This window comes from Penaeus monodon, chromosome 20 (genome assembly GCF_015228065.2).
Source record: "Penaeus monodon isolate SGIC_2016 chromosome 20, NSTDA_Pmon_1, whole genome shotgun sequence".
NCBI classification, from domain to species: Eukaryota; Metazoa; Arthropoda; class Malacostraca; order Decapoda; family Penaeidae; genus Penaeus; species Penaeus monodon.
The window spans coordinates 40,019,562-40,019,793 of NC_051405.1; positions in this window are offsets into that span (position 1 = coordinate 40,019,562).

Consider the following 232-nt stretch of genomic DNA (forward strand, 5'->3'; position numbering starts at 1 on the left):
CGCGACCTCCGTACCACCTGAACAAATAACAATAAAATCACTCTAAGGCATCCTACACCTTGCCTAAATCCTAGGATCCTAAATCCTATCCTTTTGACAGACGAGGTAGCAACACTCAATGCATCGGCAGGCATTAGGGCACTACGTCAGGATGGCTATGCTATGTTGAGTCAGTACACAACCACTTCCTCTCCTTGGCAGTTTGTACTGGTTTTCATCAATTAATTCATTG